Source organism: Schistocerca serialis, chromosome 4 (genome assembly GCF_023864345.2).
Source record: "Schistocerca serialis cubense isolate TAMUIC-IGC-003099 chromosome 4, iqSchSeri2.2, whole genome shotgun sequence".
Taxonomy (NCBI): Eukaryota; Metazoa; Arthropoda; class Insecta; order Orthoptera; family Acrididae; genus Schistocerca; species Schistocerca serialis.
In genome coordinates, this window is record NC_064641.1 from 86,578,775 (window position 1) to 86,602,124 (window position 23,350).

The window sequence follows — 23,350 nt, forward strand, 5'->3', positions numbered from 1 at the left end:
ATCCTATACTTATGTGACCAGAAATCCTTGTCCCTTTCCAGTTCGCTTCACTGAATCCCACTTTATCTAGAATTCCCTTTCCAGATTTTCTAGCTTCCCTTCCATGTTCAGACTTTTGGCATTCCACTCCCCGACTCTTAGAACGTTATCCGTTCATTGGTCATTCGGTATTTTTCTCATGGTCACCTCTGCCTTGGCACTCCCCTCCCGGTGATCCAAATGGGGGACTAGTCCGAAATCTTTTGCCAATGGAGAGATCATCATGGCACTTCTTCAATTACAGGCCACATGTCCTGTGGATACACATTATGTGTCTTTAATCCAGTGGTTTCCGTTGCCTTCTGCATTCTCATATCTTTCATCATTGCCGATTCTTCCGACTTTGTGGGGCAGTTTCCCGCCCTAAGGGCAAGAAAGTTGCTTGAACCTCTGTTCGCTCCTCCGCCCTTTTTGACAAAGCTGTTGGCCGGCCGGTGTGGCCGAGCGGTTCTAGGCGCTTCAGTCTGGAACCGCGCGACCGCCACGGTCGCAAGTTCGAATCCTGCCTCGGGCATGGATGTGTGTGATGTCCTTACGTTAGTTAGGTTTAAGTAGTTCTAAGTTCTAGGGGACTGATGACCTCAGATGTTAAGTCCCATAGTGCTCAGAGCCATTTGAACCATTTGAACAAAGCCGTTGGCAGAATGAAGTTGACTTCTCATGCAGGAAGTCTTCGGCCGCCTTTCCTGATGATTTTTATTCAAAATTTAAGCAGTGGCGGGGGTCGAATCCGAAACCGAGGACGTTTTGATAACTAAATTGGATTGGAAATCCATAAAGAGGAATGCGACCATTATCACAATAATTATGAAAGAGAGATGAAATGCATAAATATTGTTTTGATTATAAGTCAAAGACACTTCCCCTAGTCGATGGGTGCATTTATAGAAGTGAGAATAAAGTGTACATGTGCTGTTTTGCATACCTATTTTTTAAATTTTTTAATATAGACAAGTAATGCCTTTTTGTAAGCTCAAAATTTAATGGCTCTGAGCACTATGGGACTTAACAATTGAGGTCATGAGTCCCCTAGAACTTAGAACTACTTAAACCTAACTAACCTAAGGACATCACACACATCCATGCCGGAGGCAGGATTCGAACCTGCAACCGTAGCGGTCGCGCGGTTCCAGAGTGAAACGCCGCCTAAAACCGCTCAGCCATCCCGGCCGGCTCAAAATTTGACATTGTACAGTAAAAAAAGGCCCTGTTACACACATTTCACATGTCGAATTCTTAGTTGCGGCATGGTCTCCATAATAATTCGCTACTCAATCAATGATTCAGTATCACTTGGCGAGTATCATTTTTAAGTCTTCCATATTTATCAAGTATGTCCTGGATTGCTCCCTATACTCAATACGTATGTATTATTTGTCTTGCCTTTGATATTTTTAATGGCATTTTCGCATAACAGGCATTATGTGAACTATCGTTAGGATGTTCGCTTATTTTGAGATGGAGTACTTCAGTTAGTGCAATGCTGATTGTTGATACAAAGTTGCTTTTGGACTGAAGTATATTTTACTATGAAGCGGTTCATTTTATTCTTCTTCTCACAGCAACAGCGACGATTGATCGAGAAACCTTTATTTTGCTGAGATGCGTCATGTTTTAAATCGCTAAAAATAGTGACGTCAGTAACATGATCTCTTTGGTCTGCACTGTACTGTTTTGCAAATTTGTTCGATTAGACATGTCATTTTATGGAAATTTGTGTCCTCTTGCATCTTCTATAGTGCAAGACGACATAAAGATGTTAATTGTGGTCTTGACTACAATCAGTAAAAAAGTAGTCCGTTGTGTATATGCATGTCTGGGCTTCAGTGTTTGTAAAAAATCAAAACTTATTATACAGCCTCTCACCAAGAACAGTCCTGTCAAAACAATAATAAAACTGTAAAAGTAGTAGCATTTCTAATATTCTTCTTTAGAACGCAACAGTTTATACTCTGTTTAGAATTACTCACATTTGGACAGGAGCAATTGGAAGCGCGGAACGGAGTTGCACGGAACACATATGTAGTCTCACATTTCATTCCGCTCGCTTAAATTCACAAATACGCTGAAGAGCCAAAGAAACTGGTACACCTGCCTTATGCCGTTTGAGGCCCCAACGAGCACGTAGAAGTGCCGTAACACGACGTGGCATAGCCGTGACTAATGTCTGAAGTAGTGCTGGAGGGAACTTAAACCATGAATTCTGCAGGGCTGTCCATAAATCCGTAACATTACGAGGAGGTGAAGATCTCTTCTGAACAGCACGTTGCAAGGCGTCCCAGATATGTTCAATAATGTTCATGTCAGGGGAATCTGGTGGCCAGCGGAAATGTTTAAACTCAGACGAGAGTTCCTGGAGCCACTCTGTAGCAATTCTGGACGTGTGGAAGTGTCGCATTGCCCTGCTGGAAGTGCCAAAGTCCGTCGTAATGTTCAATGGAAATGAATGGATGCAAGTGATCGGACAGGATGCTTAAGTATGTGTCACCTGTCAGAGTGGTATCTAGACGTATCTGGGGTCCCATATCACTCCAGCTGCACACGCCCCACACCATTACAGAGCCTGCACCAGCTTGAACAGCCACTGCTGACATGCAGGGTCCATGGGTTCATGAGGCTGTCTCCATACCCGTACACGTCCATCCACTCAATACAATTAGAAACGAGATTCGGCCGACCATTTAAGATGTTTCCAGTCATCAACAGTCCAATGTCGGTGTTGACGAGCCCAGGCGAGGCGTAAAGCTTTGTCTCGTACAGTTACCAAGGATACACGAGTGGGCCTTCGGCTCCGAAAGCCCATATCGATGGTGTTTCGTTGAATGGTTTGCACGCTGACATTTTTTGATCGCCCAGCATTGAAATCTGCAGCAATTTGCGGAAGGATTGCACTTTTGTCACGTTGAAGGGTTCTCTTCAGTCGTCCTTGGTCCTGTTCTTGCAGGATCTTTCTGGCCGCAGCCAGACTCTACACACATCTGAATACATCTCAGTACCTTGTCGCGCCAATATTATGCTTTCCGCTGGAAAGCCTACTTCTTAAAGTTCTTCATACTCTGAAGGGTTAAAATGGTCTGGCAACTTTGTGCTATAAAAGACTTCCATATAACTTTGTATGAAACCAGTCGCTTGAAAAATGTTCTCGTTCTCACAATGTATGTGCTTACAAACGTTTTCCCGTAAGAAATAACACTTAAAAATATAGAACTACATTATATGCAAATTAAACAAACATTTTAATATATAAAATCGATCCTAAGATCTCACAATATTGGATCGATGACACAACTAGCGCTGCCTGGCGATAGTCAGGGAGTAGAGCTTATCAGTTGTGTACATGAATCAGAGATGGCGTACGCATTCGGAGGACGCTTTTCGCCCGTAATCTCTCAACTATACCCAAACGCAGTTCACTGACACGTTACAGAGCATTTAATTTGGGGCCACATCAGTTCTACTGAGTTTCAATGGCTGTAATGGAAACTTGTCGCTTTATTATCTGAGAAATTGTTTTTTATAGAGAGATATTAGTCCCATTAACTCTACCTTTTTAATAGTACTCGATGTTTGGAAGTGACGATAGTGCCCGTATTTCGCATTTAAACAGATGAAAGCGATTTGCTATTTTTCAGTCTTTAATTCAGACCAATGAAAGCCTTACATCTCTGCTTGAACCTAGAATTGAAGCCAAATGTTAGATCCTTATATGACTTGAACTGTACATATGAATGCACTGAGCATACGGTCTAGTTCTTGATGAAAAGATTTAAGTTTAACTTTAATATAAATTTACTTACAGAATGGTTCACTGACACTGAAACCATATTGGTGGATCTGTGATTATGCGCAACAGACATTGTGAACTCTATCTGTCCCACATCTCGTGCATTCGTAAAGAGTGGTACGCTGAAAACCAATACAGCTAAACAGGGTGGTCCATTGATGGTGACCGGGCCAAATATCTCACGAAATAAGTGTCAAACGAAAAAACTACAGGTAATCACGCTGTAACAGCATGCGTTCTCAGAAATGATAAGTTCACAAAGGTACATGTATCACATTGGAACAACCGAAATAAAATGTTCAAACGTACCTACGTTCTGTATTTTAATTTGAAAAAACCTACCTGTTATTGTGAGCCATATGTTTGTGACTATTACAGCGCCATATATCACAAAGCGAAAAAAGTGGTCCAACTAAAACATGTTCCAATTTAAATATGTGGTTCTAGGAAATAATGATATTCCTATGTTAACGTCTTGTTTCCATCGTCCAACTATGCCGTCAGTATATATATTAAATAAAGTGGGTGACATACAGCATCCTTGTCGCACTCGTCTGTTAATCGTTGTTGATTGTGTTTTCTCTTTATCTCACTAGCAAAAACTTTCGTTATTTAAATTCAGGCTTTTTTTCACTTGCATTAAAACTTTAGGATAACCTCGTCTTTCCCTTATATTCCACAGAACATACATATTCACTATATTAAAGGCTTTTTCATAATCTACAAATGAAGTGTGAGTCTCTTTTCAGTTATCTGCCGCACTATTGTGATAGTGTCACTGCATGATCGTCCTTTTCTTAAACCATTTTGTTCTTCCAGTAAAAAGGCATCAGCTATTCTTTTCAGCCCGTTGTTAATTATTCGTGCATATCATTTATAACCAGGGTTCAACAGACTTATTCTTCTGTAATTTTCACAAGCATTTCTAGTCCGTTTTTTACACGAGTAGAGTGACATTACTTCTTCCACTTTCCAATAGATGAGTGTCGTCTTCCATTTTCCATCACTCTTTCAAATGCAACAGTCTTACTTCTAACATTAATCCTCTACATTTGTTAAGTTCATTCACCAGTCCCGCAATGTAAGTTGTCCGCTGGTGTTTTTTGTGAAGCGACAGGGATGATATTTTAATGACTGCACGTTCGTCTCGTCAGAAAAATACACTATTTGCGCCCGTGGCTGATGGTATGGCAACCGCGGGTTGTTTGCTACAGCTTCAGGTCTCGTGGATGAATGGGTCCCGCACCTTCCTTGCGCGCCTCAGCCCGCTACTTCTAACGCAGCAGTCAATGCTAAGGCAATTTTGAACGGAGTATTGCAAAGGTATGTGAAGTACTTCTCTTTAGAACTTGAACTGTTCGTATCAATATTGCTCCAAAACGAGTGGTCAAAAGTCACGGGAAGGGTTATCATACACATTTGATGAGGTGCCGTGTACAAAGCTCCAATGTTGTACTTAGATGTGACGTACTGCGCGGTATCTGAACAGTCGGTTACAGGCAGGAGATTAGCTTATTGGAGATCGCAAAGTAATTCGAGTTCGCGAGATAAACGGTGTCTAGCTCTAGGTGGGGTCTTTGATGTCACGGAGACAATGTTTGCACACGCGTAAAAAGCCACACAGGACGGTCAAAAGTGTATGATGAATGTAGGTCGTATCGCTTCCAGGGTCTAACTCACATTTCTACTGGGATTGTACGGAAACAAATACACCATGTGGGCTTCAGCAGACGACGAGCGACATCACCCCAGAGCTTTCGCATGACTTTGGGCAATCAGTATGCTGTCGAAAATGTCATTCTTTCACTAGTCGAGATATCTAAATCCTGCTTTTGTGATAAGGAACTTTATGTAGATTATGACATATTTCCTTTCATACTATTCATTCATTTTTGCTACTGTTCTGTTAGTTTCTGCTACCCCAAATGTGGTAGTCTTACTGGGTTTTTGATGGTGCGGTAGCGAACATGACACCAGTCCGGTCTGTAGCAGACAACAGACAGTTTAAAATTCGTTGATGCGCTCCAAACCGACACTGGACGGAGCTCTACAGCCCGATACAAACATATATTACTTGATCAAAAGTATCCGGACACGTATTAGTGGACATTACTATGAGGTGTGTCTGCCCTTCGCCTTTATTAAGGCTCGAACTCTGCTGGCCGCACTGTCAATGGAGAAATGACAGCCCATTCTTCCTGAGACCAGAGAAGGTAGTGATGTTGGACGCTGGGGTCTGTCAGGGTTCAGGTCAGCACTCTGAGCAGACCAGACCACTTCAGAGATGTTATTGCCCACACGCCATTGCCTTACAGACGCTGCTTGATGGCAGAGCGCATTGTGATGTTGATACAATCAATCATCACGTCTGAACTGATCCACTACTGTGCGCAGCATCTGGGAACAGTGGATATCAGAAGGAGTGAGTTCCCACTGTGCAATGCATACGTACATTCCCTTCACACGTTTATGCTAATTATTAAGCACATTTATGCGATCTGGAATGCTCAGTAGGAGCCAGGCTACATGTACATCTGACAATTACGCGTCAGCAAGGAGCATTAACGATAACATCATAGTAGGCAATGTTGCGCAACCTAAGTAGGGACAAGATCCCAGAGTATGATCTTACAATCGGAGACAGTGTTCCGAGACAAATTCCGGCACAAAGTCCGCAAACGTGACGTCAGATCCGCCTGGCAACAGCGATCTAAGCGCCCATCGGCTGAGACTTTTGATATATATATATACAGGGTGAGTCACCTAACGTTACCGCTGGATATATTTCGTAAACCATATCAAATACTAAAGAACCGATTCCACAGACCGAACGTGAGGAGAGGGGTTAGTGTAATTGTTTAATACAAACCATACAAAAATGCACGGAAGTTTGTTTTTTAACACAAACCTACGTTTTTTTAAAAGTGGAACCCCGCTAGTTTTGTTAGCACATCTGAACATATAAACAAATACGTAATCAGAGCCGTTTGTTGCATTGTAAAATGTTAATTACATCCGGAGATATTGTAACCTAAAGTTGACGCTTGAAACCTCCGACGTTCAGTTGCGTGTTGTAACAAACACGGACCACGGTCGGCGAGCAGCATCTGGAGGGACATGTTTACGATGACGACCGTGTTTACGAGAGTGGCTGTAGTGCACTGTTGTGGTTTGGTCTAGCTGTCGCAGTGTCCGCATATAGCGCTTGCTGCTATTGTTATTCTGCATTGGTCTCCGCACGCAGACCAACTGTAGTACACCGTGTTACCAGACGTCTGTGATAGTGTAGTGTTGTAGGAACTGTGACCATGGTGTGTTCGAACTCTGAAAAGGCGGAGATGATACTCATTATGGCGAGGGTCGACGAAATGCAGCTGAAGCCTGCAGGGTGTATGCAGAACGGTACCCGGACAGAGAGCATCCAACGTGCCGCACATTGCAAAACATCTACCGCTAACTGCAACACGTATAGTCGTAGCACGCAAACGGGTCCGTAACAGGCCCGTCACAGGAGAAGCGGGTGCAGTTGGTGTGTTAGCTGCTGTTGCCATGAACCCACACATGAGTACACGGGACATTGCGAGAGCCGGTGGACTGAGGCAAAGTAGTGTCATGCGCATACTGCATCGTCACCGCTTTCACCCGTTTCATGTGTCGCTACATCAGCAATTACATGGTGATGACGTTAATGATCGAGTGCAGTTCTCTCAATGGGCATTAACAGAGAATGCGCTGCAGTTCTACCTGTTTACCGATGAAGCGGGTTTCACAAACCACGGGGCAGTGAATCTACGGAACATGCATTACTGGTCCGTGGACAATCCTCGCTGGCTCAGACAGGTAGAGCGACAGCGATTGTGGACTGTAAATGTATGGTGCGGAATCATTGGCGACCACCTCATTGGTCCTCACTTCATTGCAGGGGCCCAAACAGCTGCAACATACATCGCGTTTCTACAGAATGATCTGCCAACGTTGCTCGAAAATGTCCCACTGGAAACACGTCGACGTATGTGGTATCAGCATGATGGTGCACCTGCACATTCCGCAATTAACACTAGACTGGCCCTTGACAGGATGTTCGACGGGCGTTTCATAGGACGTGGAGGACGCATAAATTGGCCAGCACGTTCTCCTGATCTTACACCTCTGGACTTCTTTCTGTGGGGTACGTTAAAGGAGAATGTGTACCGTGATGTGCCTACAAACCCAGAGGATATGAAACGACGTATTGTGGCGGCCTGCGGCGACATTACACCAGATGTACTGCGGCGTGTACGACATTCATTACGCCAGAGATTGCAATTGTGTGCAGCAAATGATGGCCACCACATTGAACATCTATTGGCCTGACATGTCGGGACACACTCTATGCCACTCCGTAATTGAAAACGGAAACCTCACCCCTCATGGTAATGTACATGTGCGTCAGTGAAAAAGACCAATAAAAAGGTATTAGCATGTGGACGTAATGTGCTGTTCCAGTCTCGTCTGTACCTAAGGTCCATCACCGTTCCCTTTGGATCCCTATGTAATTCGGTGCTCTCCGATACACACGATCGAACAGCGGAGGAGTGGTACTCAAGCGTCAACTTTAGGTTACAATATCTCCGGATGTGATTAACATTTTACAATGCAACAAACGGCACTGATTATGTATTTGTTTATATGTTCAGAAGTGCTAACAAAACTAACGGGGTTCCATTTAAAAAAACGTAGGTTTGTGTTAAAAAACATACTTCCGTGAATTTTTGTATGGTTTGTATTAACCAATTACACTAGCCCCTCTCCTCACGTTCGGTCTGTGGAATCGATTCGTCAGTATTTGATGTGGTTTACGAAATATATCCAGCGGTAATGTTAGGTGACTCACCCTGTATATGCGTAGGAGACGAGTGAAGTGTCCCTATTGGTCCCTGCTGGCTGAGGGAGAAAGGTGGGGTCTCTCGTGTGCGTCGGGAAGACTGGGCGAGTTAGTAGCAAGGCGCCAGTCAAAAACGCACGGTCGAGTAACCGGAGGCGGCTCGAAAAGAACGTCCGCGAGTAAATATAGCAGTGATAAACAAAATATAAACTTAAAGTTAAGGTATTTATTATCAGTGAACGCCACGTGTCGTGGGCAGTATCTATAACGAGTATTGAAAGTGATTAATGTGTTGTAAAGGGTTGATTATAACGGCGTAGCCAAGGGCCGCCATACTGGAAAGTGTGGCAGACATGTGATTCAGAGGATTCTTCATTAAAATGAGTATATTAAAAACCGTTGTTAACATTTAACAACTGGCATCCCGACCCACCCCACTTCAGCAGGATCACAAACCAACACTGAACGTGGGGCCTGAGCGCTACTACTGTGCGACGATGGACAACCGAAGCAGCAAGACACCAGGTTAGTAATACATAAACCAGAGAAGTAAGGAAGAGTCGCTTCCTTCTCGCTACAGTGCCGCAGATGCATTGTAACTGGACATCGCAGCACCAACACATTTACCGTTTTATTAAACGCAATAAGGGAACCAGGGAAAACGCTCCCATATGGCACAAATATCTCCTCCATCCATCACTGTTGACAATGTAAATGAACGAAGATAACGTTCTCCAGGTATTCCTCCAGCCTAAACCCTTCCATCCGACTGTCACAGGGAGAACCGATAGAGGTACTCAAGGTACCCTCCACCATACACCGTCAGGTGGCTTGGGGAGTATGGATGAAGATGTAGATACAAAGGGTCCATCATTCAAAATCACTCGTATACCAGTCACGCACCGTTCAGTTGTGTACCTCTTTACATCAACTCAAGCGTCGCTTGGGACTGACTACAAAAAATGTGTGGCTTATGAGAAGCTGCTCGACCAATGTAACTTATTCTACTTAACTGCCAGGGATGCTGGTAGCACTCTGGAACTCACGAGTGATTCCTTCCGCTAATTACTTTTTTTTTTTTTTTTTTTACATCCACCCTCCGCAGTGCTTGACGGTCCCAGTCTCTCAGTACATGAAATCTGCGTGGGCTTGACATAGCTGCAGTTGTTCTTTCGCGTTTCCACTTCGCAGTCACATCACCAACATTCGATCTGTCAGGCTCTAAGAGGAGCATTCAAGTTCTAAGGCCTCCGATTTTTTTTCTCCGGGCTGGAAAGAGATAGAAACATGCACATTGTTTTAAAATGAGGCCGCGTTCATTGTCAATACATCCCAGAGATGGCAGCACCGTACGGCAGATGGAATTTTACCGCCAGCGGCGAGAATGACAACTGTTTTAAATACTTAAAATGGCAACGTTTTCCTTACTTGAACAGCGTGCAATCATTCGTTTTCTGAATTTGTGTGGTGTGAAACCAATTGAAATTCATCGACAGTTGAAGGAGACACGTGGTGATGGAGTTATGGATGTGTCGAAAGTTCGTTCGTGGGTGCGACAGTTTAATGAAGGCAGAACATCGTGTGACAACAAACCGAAACAACCTTGGGCTCGCACAAGCTGGTCTGACGACACAATCGAGAAAGTGGAGAGAATTGTTTTGGGGGATCGCCGAATGACTGTTGAACAGATCACCTCCAGAGTTAGTATTTCTGTGGGTTCTGTGCACACAATCCTGCATGACGACCTGAAAATGCGAAAAGTGTCATCCAGGTTGGTGCCACGAATGCTGACGGACGACCACATGGCTGCCCGTATGGCATATTGCCAAGCAATGTTGACGTGCAACGACAACATGAATGGGACTTTCTTTTCGTCGATTGTGAAAATGGATGAGATGTGGATGCCATTTATCAATCCAGAAACAAAGCGTCAGTCAGCTCAATGGAAGCACACAGATTCACCGCCACCAAAAAAATTTCGGGTAACCGCCAGTGCTGAAAAAATGATGGTGTCCATGTTCTGGGACAGCGAGGGCGTAATCCTTACCCATTGCGTTCCAAAGGGCACTACAGTAACAGGTGCATCCTACGAAAATGTTTTGAAGAACAAATTCCTTTCTGCACTGCAACAAAAACGTCCGGGAAAGGCTGCGCGTGTGCTGTTTCACCAAGACAACGCACCCGCACATCGAGCTAACGTTACGCAACAGTTTGGTTGGTTGGTTGGCTCTGAGCACTATGGGACTCAACTGCTGAGGTCATTAGTCCCCTAGAACTTAGAACTAGTTAAACCTAACTAACCTAAGGACATCACAAACATCCATGCCCGAGGCAGGATTCGAACCTGCGACCGTAGCGGTCTTGCGGTTCCAGACTGCAGCGCCTTTAACCGCATGGCCACTTCGGCCGGCACGCAACAGTTTCTTCGTGATAACAACTTTGAAGTGATTCCTCATGCTCCCTACTCACCTGACATGGCTCCTAGTGACTTTTGGCTTTTTCCAACAATGAAAGACACTCCCCATGGCCGCACATTCACCAACCGTGCGACTCCTAAAGAAGCCTTCGCCGCTGCCATGGAATCATGGCGTCAGCGTTGTGAAAAATGTGTACGTCTGCAGGGTGATTACGTCAAGAAGTAACGCCAGTTTCATCGATTTCGGGTGAGTAGTTAATTAGAAAAAAAATCGGAGGCCTAAGAACTTGAATGCACCTCGTAGAAGAGTTGAAATGTCCCTCATGTGACATCCATGGCTGGTCCACGTCCAAAGTCACTGAACTCTCTTGGCCGACTCATTCTGCTGTGATTGCTTGTCTGCCGACAAAGCAATACTTCCCGCCTCTTTTTATACTGGCTGGCCGGCTCTCGTGACATCCACATTACGTAGGGGTGTCCAGAAACATTTGATCAGAGAGTGTGTCGACAAGCTGATGGCCTTCCCGTACTGTGATGGTATTTTCCGAGGTTCTCTCTCTCTCTCTTTCTTTACTGTTTTTCATTTTTATTTTTTTTTAATCAACCGTCTTCAGTCTTCTGACTGGTTTGTTGCGGCCCGCTACGAATTCCCCTCCTATGCCAATCTTTTTATCTCGTAATAGCAACTGCACCCCACGTCCTCAATTATTTGCTGGATGTATTGCAATCTCTGCCTTCCTCTACACTTTTTGTTCTTCACAGCTCGCTCTAGTACCATGGAAGTCATCCCTTGATGTCTTAACAACGTCCTATCATCCTGTTACTTCTTCTTGTCAGTGTTTTCCATATGTTCGTTTCCTCGTCGATTCTGTGGAGAACCTCTTTCCTTAATGAGCCGTACGTGGCTCGTGTTCGCCCCATCTCTTATTTTACATCCTGTTTTTTTCTTTTTTTTTTTACCATACTGCCACCTCGTTATGTTAGTTTCAATTTCTGTTGTCACTGAGTTGCTGCTTTGCCTGCCCGTGAGCGGCAGCAGCAGCGCTTATCGATATAGCCCTGCCGTATTATCTTTGTTGACTGCTATTACTTCCCGCTTGACGTCTGCTGCGCAGCGAGTGGGAACGCGCCTGCAGTGCTGTTCGGACCTGGCAGTTTCGGAGTTGACAAGCGGCACAAGTTCAGTCGGGGCGCGGCAGCGGTGGGGTCCGGACCGACATGACTCGCCCGACGGTTGCCGACATAGATGATTGGAGTGGGGACGACTTTGGTTGGTCGTCGGTCGGTCGTCTTGCCGGACGACGTGTATTTGGCCGGCGATCGCTTATGGGTTGGCTGTGTGTGCCGACGTGTGATTCGTCCCTGTTATTGTACTCGTACAGTCACTGCCGTTAGCATTGTCTAGTTGTTCGTGCAAGTGTTCGTTCAACTGCGTGTAGTTTCTGTGATTTTGACTGACAAGTTATTTTAAATGTTGTCGGCGTTCTAGCTCTGAGGAGGCGGTCGGTCGGCGTGGAGCAGCGAGGAATTTCGGCGAGGTGTAGTTCGGCCGGCGCCCGCTGGCGGTCTCTAAGCGGTGTTGGAGTGTGTGGGACTGTTCCCATTGCTACGAGGTCCGTGGCTCACCCATCCTGCACACCAAAGTTGAGTTTTGATTTAACCTACCAGCAAGTCAAGACTGTTCACATTGTGTCGTTTGGAGTTAGTTGTCGGCTGTTGGAATATTCCCACGAGTTACAACGTGGTTTTCAAGTTGGAAAATTCTAGCCACCCTCCGGTGGCATTTCACTGTATTTGGTTATTTGAATTGAAGTGCACCTGCAGAATCTTCTACCTTGTGGCCGTTCACGTTCCTGTTACCTGCTCTGGGCGGTGACGTAAATTTCAGGCAGTGTAGTTTCCTCATCGTGTTGTTGCTGTCTAGCACGGTTGTGGGCGACAATATCTTCTACGTTGTTTCGTTGAACTTCCTGTTGTGCCCTGGTAGGGTGAAGTGGAAGTTATCTTGTCGGTGGGTCGGCTGACTGTCGGTCGGTTGGGTTGTCGTCGGATTGTGAATGGTTGGCCCGACTGCATGTCTCACCTAAAGCCGTCGGCACACGGACCGTGCTGTCGAACGTTAACGTTGAGCGTGCCAAGTTGAACGTGCTGCTGAAAGCTCAGGAACGATGCGACTTGTGCATACGGTACGTGGGCCCCAACGTGGTATACGCGATCGTAAAGCACTCCAGTGGCAGTCTGAGGGATGTTTCTAGTTCGTAAATCACACTGTCTACTCAAAGGGCGCGCGTAAAATTACCACGTTAGCTCTATTAAAATGCACATTTCCTCCATCGTCCACGAAAAGGAAAGTACCATGTCCAATCAATAAGGACACAGGCTTATAAAAGTTCCATTACAAACAGTGCGGTACAAATTTGAAATACTTCTCTGCACAAGATAAACATTATTTCATCATTCCCACATTTTAGTAAAACCCCAAGGTCAGTCTTAGTCGATCACTGTTCCTACCGAGTAGCAGAATCTTTGCAACATGTGAATTACGAAGCGTAAAAGGAAAAGGAGCAAAATATCTTTATACAAGTAGCGCAAGCTGTCCTGTAGATTAAGCCAATCGAACAGTCACCCCTCAAAAAAAGGTGAACTTATATTTACATAATATCAAATATTATAGCATATACTTATATTAGACTAATAATAAAGTATCAGAACCTAATAAAAACGCGAATGTTAGGAAAAAAAATTTGGAAGTTTTAAGACGCGAACCACCGCCTCAACAAAAACTCATTATTTGACGGAGACGCTACACATTACGCTAAACCAGCAACAATAGCCAGGTACTAAATAATAATGTCCTCCGCCTTGCTAAAACCGTTAATCGTGGATTATTATGTTACTAATTGAAATTTAATTATAACAAATTGTACCAAGAACAATGCGTTTTGGGTGGATCTTCAGTGTGTCGCTGCCTTCAAATAGCCTACTCTCATAACACGCAAGTTACAATAATTGTTTTGCCACAAATATGATGTTTCTCATTATTTCATTGGAACGAATCACACCACTAACAACGGGTTTCCCAGTGATTCTCAATTTGCTGGTTCTCAGAAACGGCATATATACATATAGGCTTGAAATGAATGCCAATATGGCGTCTCATAACTCTGTACTGAAGGGAGACGGCGTGCGTGTGACGTAGGTAGCGTTGTGCCATTTCATTGGTCAACGCTCAGACGCACGCTCAGAATATCTGACATGCCAGATATTGCTCTGCACGTTCGGAAAGACTCCAGAACGTGCTATTCCACGCTATGACGTCAGAAACCCAGCACGCTCAACGCTCAACGTTCGGATGCACGGTCCGTGTGCCGACGGCTTAAGCGAGCGTTAGTGTTTGAATTACAGGCCGAACCTCGAACATTTGCGCGAACTTGTGTGGACTGCCTTTTTTTTTTAAATTTGTTCTTGTTGTAGGTACTTCTATGGCTTCTAGCTGTTTTTGTGTTTTAAATTATGGTTGTTTTACTCTTAAGGCCTTCAGCCTAGTTTAAAGTACTGTTTCACGTAAGCCCTCTGGAATTTAAAATTTTTTTCAATTTTTAAGCCTTCGGTCTTCAGCCGATTTGAACTTGTTTACTTCAGCCTAACTAAAGAACTTTTAAGATAAGGCTTGCCTTTTAAATTTCTGATTATGCTTGCGTTTTAAGTTATTGGCCTTCAGCCGTTTTTAAATTAAAGTGGCTTTCAGCCGGTAATTAAGTGCCAAAGATTCAAGGTGTGTGTTTAAAAAAATTTTTTTGGGCTCTTGTAATGTTTGATCAAATAATATAGCCGATTGTTCGAATGTAACTAACAGCCCCTTATTTGGCCCCTTTCCACAGTTTGCTCTATCTGTCCTTTCCTGCGGGTTAAGCAGGCCGTTTCACTTACCAGTTCACCTAATTTTCAACGTTTGTCTGCAGCATCGAATCACCAAGGCTTCGATTTTCTTCTGTTCTAGTTTTCCTACAGTCCATGTTTCACTGCTACACAACGCTATGCTCGAAACGAACATTCTCGGAAAATTCTTCCTCAAGACGTGCGTTCAATGCTAGCAGACTTCTCTTGGCCAGGAATGCCTTTTTTGCCAGTGTTAGTCTGCTTTTGATGTCCTCCTTGCTCCGTCCTTCATAGGTTATTTTGTTGCCTATGTAGCATAATTCCTCAGCTTCGTCTGCCTCGTGATCCCCAATTCTAATGTAAAGTTTCTACCTGTTCTCCTTTCTGTCATTAATTTCCCCTTTTTTCGATTTACTCTCTGTCCATATCCTATTTTCATTAGACTGTTCACTTAATTCAACAGAGCCTGTAATTCTTCTTCACTTTCATTGAGGATAGCAATGTCATCAGCGAATCCTATCATTGATATCGTTTCGCTCTGAATTTTAATCCCAGTCTTGAAACTTTCTTTCATTTGACCCACTCCTTTTTCGATGTATAGACTGAACAGTAACGGAGAAAGACTACATCCCAGCCTTACACCATTTTTAATCCGAGCACTTTGTTCTTGGTATTCCACTCTAACTGTTCCCCCTTGTTTATTGTACATATTTTTTATCACTCTTCTCCCTATTGCTTGCCCCTATTTTTCTCAGAATTTCGAACATCTTGCTCCATTTTACATTGTCGTACGCATTTTCCAAGTCGACAGATCCAATGAAAGAGACTCGACTTTTCTTCACTCTTGCTTTCATTAGCAACCGCAACGTCAGAACTGCCTCTCTGGTGCCTTTGCCTTTCCTAAGGCCAAACTGATCGTCATCTGACACATCCTCAATTTTCTTTTCCATTCTTCCACATATTGTTCTTGTCAGAAACTTGGATTCATCAGCTGTTAAGCGTATTGCGCTGTAATTCTCGCACTTGTCGTCTCTTGCTATCTTCAAAATTGTTTGGATGATGTTTTTCTGAAAGTCTGATGGTTTATAGACAGTCCCATACATTCTACACACAAACGTGAAGTCGTTTTGTTGCCACTTCCCCCAATGATTTTAGAAATTCCGATGGAATTTAATCGATCCCTTTTGCCTTATTTGATCTTAAGTCTTCCAAAGCTCTTTTAAATTCTGTTCTAATACTGGATCCCCTCTCTTTTCCCTGTTGACTCCTGTTTCTTCTTCTTTCACGTCATTAGACAAGTCGTCCCCCTCGTAGAGGCCTTCAGTATACTCTTTCCACCTATCCGCTCCCTCTTCTGTATTTAGCAGTAGAATTTACAATGAACTCTTAATGTTACCACCCTTGCTTTTAATTTAATCGGATGTTGTTTTGACTTTTCTATACGCTCAGTCCGTTCTTCCAACAATCATTACTTTTTTGATTTCTTTACATTTTTGTTGCAGCTATTTTACCTTTGCTTCCCGGTACTTACTATTTATATAATTCCTAAGTGACTAGTATTTCCGTATTCCTGCATTTTCCTGAACATTTTTGTACTTCCTTCTTTCATCAATCAGCTCAAATATTTTATCTATGATTTCTTCCCAATTGCCTTCCTTGTACCTACGGTTTTCTTTCCAACCTCTGTGATTGCACTCTTTAGAGATATCCATTCCTCTTCAAATGAACTGCCTACTGAGCTACTCATTATCGCAGTACCTATAGCCTTAGGGTACTTCAAACATACCTCTTCATTCCTTAGTACTTCTGCATCCAACTTCTTTACACTCAGATTCTTCATGACTGCTCTCTTGAGCCTACTCTTCATCATTACTAAATTCTTATCTGATTCTATATCTGCTCCTGGGTACACCTTACAATCCAACATCTGATTTGTAATATAGCGTACTGAGCATAAATAGGCAGGAATACTAACTACTGTGTAAGTAAACGTTTGCTGAAAAATCAGTTGGATAAGTCGCAGCCATAAGATATTTGGGAGTATGAGTACGGAGCGGTTTAAAGTGGAAAGAAAGCATAAAACTAGTAGTAGGAAGGGCTCACTGCAGTTCTTTGGAAGGACGACCAGAAAGGTAGACCGCCCACAAAGAAGATTTTTTACAAAACCATAGTTCGACCGACAGTCGAGCACTGCGCCTCAGTCTAGGGCGCTAGCTGGTTATGATGGATAAAGGGAAAAGTGATGGTCCAAACAAGAGCAGCGCGTTTGGGAAGCGCGCATTCGTTGGTAAGCGCAAAAGTGGCCGAAGATATTCATCCAACTCCTGTCGAAGGCGCTACAGGACAGGCATTCTGCGTCACGGTGTGAGTGAATGTTATCTGTACAGTTGGAAATATTGTCCTGAAATGTGTGTAATTGAATTTCTCCACTACAATCTCAGAACTGATTTTTGTTTTGAAATTCTGGTTACAGATTGAGATCTAGAATCTGCGTAGCTACCCTACTTTCGAACATGAACTTATTTATGCAAATTACTTTTTAGGGATGTGATTTTAATTGATCTGAAATGTATCTGACTCACTGTCAATTAGACTGCATAAAAATTATTCACAAAAATATCTGCAATGAGTTAGAATTACATATCTTAAATGTACCCTATTACAGAAATGCATGTGTTGAATTTACACGAAATTTCGCTAATTAATAACTGTTCCTAATATTCTGACAATAATTTCCGTTTAGGCCCTAAAACAAGTACCCACCTTGACTTTTTCTTTTAATATGATGTTTTAGAAAATATATTTTTTTGATTCTCTTTGCAGCATTATTAATTATTGTTGACGCAGAAATGCAAATTTTATCGAAAATGTTTCTGTGAACAGTGGCGATATGCTTTGTGGAATATCCATAAAAGACACAGGGATGTACACTGAGATTTCTCCTACTAATACAAACAATCAACATCTCTCTCTCCGCATTTGCATACTGCTTCTACAAAATATTTATAGTCCAAAAAACTGTTTTCATGTATTCCTAATATAATATTATTTAATTAATATAAATGGTGGAACGCTAATTACAATAATGAACATATGATTTGTAGTTCTTCCTGATTGCCAACATGCAGATATCATTGGATACAATAAAATCTTTGCACAGCAATAATTAATGAATTTGCACTTGCTGCTAACAAACTCAAAATAAGTTACATTTTTCTGAAGTGCTTTCTCTTTACACAATCGTCTTAAAAAGTCATCCGTGACCCTAAGGTTACACATCATGGAACATCTCAAATAGAACCCTGTGAGGCATGTCCACTATCCAAACGCTGGACCATTATTCCCTCCCATGTAAACTGTCCGGTTGACTGCTTCTGCACGTTTCACGCCTTTATTTAGTTGAGGGAACATCGATTGTGGTGTGTGCATCTAGCAGGTGAAAGACAGGTGGAAGACACGTTTGCTGGTTCTCTTGACATGAGAAACACCTTAGTTGACTTTGTAAATTATAGGAATGATTTGGAATCTGTTACATCACTGCCATCAGTACTCACGACCGGAAATATCAGTTTCCTCTATTTCTTTCGAGTTCTCACATAAAGGTCTTCGCAGAAGGGATACGTTTCTACTTACCCAGTGGTCTACAGCACACTCCACCTCTCTAAAGTTTAGGGTTTCCAGAGAAATAATTTCCAGTCTATATCTTTGGAATTACGTTGTGCAAGCAGTACTGCTATGCAAGCGATATTGCTATGTGCTTGATATCGAGAAGTATCGCGTAAATTGTATAATATTCAGGCAAACCATGTAAAAATACATGTGTTTTTGTAATCTTAGAGTCTGGAGATTGGTGTAGAAAGTAATAAAGCAAGCAGGTCGGGATCGGTGCAGTGAGGAGAATACCTACGGTGCAGGTGCTTATGCTGTCTGTCTTACCGGTGTATGTACGACTGTCTGGCGGTCGATAGCAATATGCATGATGTAAAAGGGGCGATTTTGTATGGCGCCGCATACGAATTGCATGATTACTATATCGACATGGTCCTGTTGGAGATCTGTTTCACTCTCTAACATTCGTGTTTCCGTCCTCAGTGGCAGAGCAGTGTAATTGAGTAAGAGTCTTTCCATATTTGACGATCTGTAGGCCACTTTGCAGGGTTTATTGTTAGTGCAATACGGTGATCTGTACAAAATAGTTTTGCTGCTGAAAGTCTAGCTGCCAGAAAGAAAGAAAAGGCGGACAGTGCATCCACAGTGGCAGCATCAGTAATTTGGAGGGTAAATTCAGTAAGATGCAGTCAGAATGCTCCATTCAATCACAAGACGTCCTTTGTGCTGGGGCATAGGAGTGTCTACAAACTGATTTAAACAAGACGGAGGCAAGGTATCTACGGAAAGTTCTGAGAAAGCAAGTGTTCAAAGACAAGTTGAAGTAGACCATCCACCTCTAGTGGGGATGCCGTCACTCATTCACCACTGTGACATTAGGACATCTGCAGGCCAGTAGCTGTAAGATGCTGAAAATTCCCGCCATTTTTCTCTCCTGTAGGACAGTGCTTCGAATTCTGTTTGTGCAATTGTTCTGGTTTTCCCCATCTGTGCTTAGACAGTGCTCTCTTTCCAAACGACAAGAATGCTTTTATGATTAATGGCGTTTTCTTGAGTGTGCACAGACATGATGAGGGCTTTTAGCAGTGACAATGTTTCACGTTTCTGAGACATATGTTAACAGCAAGATGTCACGATTTACACGAAGGGAACACAGGATGTCTCATTAGTACCATCGGGAAGAATGCAATTGGTGTTCTTTTGGGCTATTTTCCTAAACAGGTCCTGGTCACTGTGTGAACATTTCATGGGAATTCATCAGTCACGCTGGGCAGGTAACCACATTTGTATGGCTAGATAAAGCTCGCATGTCCTGTAAGGATCACTAGGAATAATGTACCCTGTGCTATTCTAGGAAGCATTGGAACAGATTTCAAAAGGACGACCTGTGATGTCAGTATTCATAGGTGGAGAGGTATTGCGCCACCAATGGTAAACACACGCATGCGGGGCAGAGGCATCTCGTGTATGAGACCAATGTAAGCGCGCCGCCTGGTGTGCGTGCCTTAGAGTTCCGTAGGGAGGGCAGTTCACTAATACAGCGTGCTTGAATACAGTTCTAAAGTGATTTTATGTGCAATGAATGCTTTGTGCACTGCTTAATTTTCGGCTGTTTAAGCGTTGTCAGCTTTTGCATAGTGATACATCTCCATTATTGATTCAAATGGCTCTGAGCACTATGGGACTTAGCATTTGAGGTCATCTGTCCCCTAGAACTTAGAACTACTTAAACCTAACTAACCTAAGGACATCACACACATCCATGCCCGAGGCAGGATTCGAACCTGCGACTGTAGCAGATGCGCAGTTCCAGACTGAAGCACCTAGAACCACTCGGCCACCCCAGCCAGCCCTCCATTATTTTTTGACAATTTTCGAGTTGTTTTCCTGTCTATTGCATTATTTTGTGAAGATGCACATTTTAGACAGTTGACAATCAGCACGTGTATTTGCAGAGCCTTTTACATGCATTATTTTGACAATTTACGAGTTGTTTGCGTGTCTGCACATCAGTGTACTTCAGTATTTCGGTGATTCACGAGTAGTTTGCAGGCCTGCAGACTATTTACTGAGATCCCAAGCATGCCAGGGTGAGTGTTTTGTATCAGTGTAACAAATAAACTTCGTAAGATCCATCCCTAAATAAATTGTTCCAAAATAAATAAAGTACAGTCCTTCCTCTCTCAAGCGGCCCAGAACAAGCTGAGTCCTTTTCATACCATTTTTCCCACAGACCGCCATCTTCGATTACGTCACGGAAGGGGCGACAGTGGCCTCTGGTGATGGTACTGTGTACTAGGTCAGTTGGACTCCAGATCTCATGGTGAAGACACTGGATGGAGCTACTGCCTCAGATTGCTTAAATACACCCTGCAAGCAAAATAAAGACTTACATCCATCCTATGCAGCAGCCCAGCACAGGCTGAGTGCCTTCCTTGCCAATTCCTAGGAAGAGGTATTGGTCAGATGAGTTAGGTTCGTAGAGGTAGCCCAAGTGACTTATTTTCCCGCCATTGTCTTAGGTTAGTGGATGTAGCCATGGTGTGTTGCATTTTCCTGGTGGAATTTGAGCTTCCTCCTATTTTCTGGGGGAGGGCGGAGGGAAGGGGGGAGGCAAGGTGGGACAGGAGGGGGTTAGGTTAGTGGAGGTAGCCCAATTGACTCATCTTCCCACTAAAATTTGAACTTCCCACCATGACGTCATTGCGACATTGACATATCTACCGCCGCTATCTTGGATCCGCCATCTTGAATGAATTTGACTACAATGGAGAGTGTGGCAGAACATACTCTGTTCCACTACTTCTACATATATCCAATTAATTGTCTGTTCCAAAAGGGAAAGTAAATGTAGTTAACATTATAGCTAATTACTGTTCACTATTTTTACATGTGTTACGGACAAGCATGGGAGGCAGTTACTACTAAAAGAATGGAAGGCATGCACAATTTACATTGAGAGAAACTCTAATGTGGATGAGATTAAGACTGAAAGTCCACCTTTGCTTCACTGGAGGAACAGACACTAGGTTGGGCATCATGTTAAAACTGTCCCACTAGGCAATCACTACTGCAATGTGGCTTCACCTCTTTGTCTTACAGCCTGACTTTTCATTGTATAAAGACTACATGCAACACAGCTGACAGTAGATAATGGAAGAGCCACTGGTACTGTTGCTCTTACACTGTCTGGCTTTTCAGTGGAGGAACTAAATCAACTCTTCTCTTCCCTGAATCTCTCACCTGTGCTACTGATTTTCACTGAGATCTTTGGGTTGTAAGTAGAGAAACTGATTACTTTATTTACTTCCTGTGTCTCCCCTTCTTACTGTGGCTACTTATTCTCCTCTGTAACTGTAGATTTATGAAGCAAATCCTCGATCTTCTTAAATACAAAGTCTACTTCCTGTGACACTTGCCTGTAGTTAAACATTTTCACCTCCCAGTACATGACATTGTTTGGTAGATATTTTATGTCTCAAATGACAAAACAACTCACTTGCTGCTAAAGAAATTTTAACTTTTTCTGTTGACATACTGTTAACAATTAAGAAATTTAATTTAATTTCAAATGTATGAAACTTCGTTTAGCTTTTTCTCCTTACTTTCGTGTTAAATATTTTGCTGGCCACGTAATATTACTACTATTTAGGTTTATGAGTTTTGTTTCATATACTACTGTTTTAGCTTACAATACTTAGTATCTTATTTTGGCTGCTTTTAGATTACCAGTTTCACGTATCTTTTGGTATTTTTAATGGTCATACACCAATACCTATAGGTCTGTTTGTAACAGAATCTTTTAAATATTACTCGCTAAGGGCAAGAAACATTCTACAAAATTCTTCTTTGGTAAGGTGAGGGTTACAAAAGATTTATGCAGAAAATGAAATGTTAGTAGATCGCAGTTAGTTTGGCGTATTACCATTTGGCACATCTTTGCAAATATAATGAAATTTACCTGTTTGTTCAGATTATTGTCACTTCAAATATCTTTGCATGCTGGGTGCATGACTTGCACAGAGTCTCTGATTTCCAGCGGCCATATTATTAAGATAAGTATGCGCAAGCTGGTAGGTAACAGTCGAGTTGCAGCCTTGTGCTGTAGTGGTTGTATAGCTGTGGAGAGGGGGTAGTGGATCATGGCGCAGTGAGCAGCTTGGATAGTGAAGGTGCCACACAGAGTTCTATTTGAGATGTTCCATGATGTGTAATCTTAGGGTGACGGAAGATTTTTTAAGATGATTGTGTAAAGAGACAGCACTTCAGAAAAATGTAACTTATTTTGAGTTTGTTAGCAGCAAGTGCAAATTCATTAATTATTGCTGTGCAAAGATTTTATTGTATCCAATCATATCTGCGTGTTGGCAATCAGGAAGAACTACAAATCATATGTTCATTATTGTAATTAGCGTTCCACCATTTATATTAATTAAATAATATTATATTAGGAATACAAGAAAACAGTTTTCTGGACTATAAATATTTTGTAGAAGCAGACATTACCGAGTACGTAAATATGGAGAGAGAGATGTTGATTGTTTGTATTAGTAGGAGGAATTTCAGTGTACATCCCTGTGTCTTTTATGGATGTTCCACAAAGCATATCCCCAATGTTCACAGAAACATTTTCGATAAAATTTGCATTTCTGCATCAACAATAATTAATAATGCTCCAAAGAGAATAAAAAAGACTAAATTGCTAAAACATCATCTTGTTTTAGGGCCTAAACGGACATTTTTGTCGGAATATTAGGAA